Source organism: Zootoca vivipara, chromosome Z1 (genome assembly GCF_965207765.1).
Source record: "Zootoca vivipara chromosome Z1, rZooViv2.hap1.1, whole genome shotgun sequence".
Taxonomy (NCBI): domain Eukaryota; kingdom Metazoa; phylum Chordata; class Lepidosauria; order Squamata; family Lacertidae; genus Zootoca; species Zootoca vivipara.
Genome location: NC_142583.1, coordinates 5,722,716 through 5,723,590, shown reverse-complemented (window position 1 = coordinate 5,723,590; position 875 = coordinate 5,722,716).

The window sequence follows — 875 nt, the reverse complement described above, 5'->3', positions numbered from 1 at the left end:
CATGCTTGTGGATCAGACTGCTTTTGAAAATCCATGTCTCTGCCATTTAAGCCAAAGGGTCGGCAGCCAGTGGGTATCCAGATGTTGGACCCCCAGCCAGCCCCAATTTATTTATTTCTCTCTTTTAGGGGCAAGGGCCACAGGTTGCACATGTCTGCTGTAGGGGCTGGCACTTGTCAGATTAAACAATACGGGGCTAGACGCACCAATGACCTCAAGTTATGTTTAACTCAGGTCTAGCCAAGGAGCCTTTCAACATCTGGAAGGGACCACAGTTCCCATCAGCCCCAGTCAGCCTGGCGCACTGGTCAAGGGTAGGGAGAGGACCCTGGTCGAGCACTTCAGCTGACCAGCAGTTCCATGCATTACTCAACAGCAGCTGGGCACCCTGAGAGCAAGTGAGAATACAGGGAATGGCCATAGCTCAGCCCCAGCAGCTTTCTGCCTGAAGTTCCTGCTGGCCAGCAGTGAGTGGATGGTCCAGGGACTGGATGTGGCCCAAACAACACGGTAGATGGAAGAGGATTTTTTATTTTGAAGTATTTACTGTATTTAATGCAACACGTTAGTTACGCAATTGAGCCTTTTGCAGAGAGCGAGGGCTGGATGTCCCCAAAGGGGGGGGGGTTGGTGGTGGTGCGTTAAGTCTTCCTTGCTTTCAGCATTACAAAAGTACTACTTTCCAAATCAAATTTTTGTTCTGTGATTATTGTAAGTTGCTTGGAAATGCACATGCAAAGCTAATGCACTGTTAATATTTTGGAATTTCAAAGGCTGAAGCAGGTTTTGGCCAATGCAATTTTATTGCAACAACCACCTTTCTGCTTGTCCTTCAGACAACTTCTCAGAAGTCCAGCACTTTTCAACATTTATTT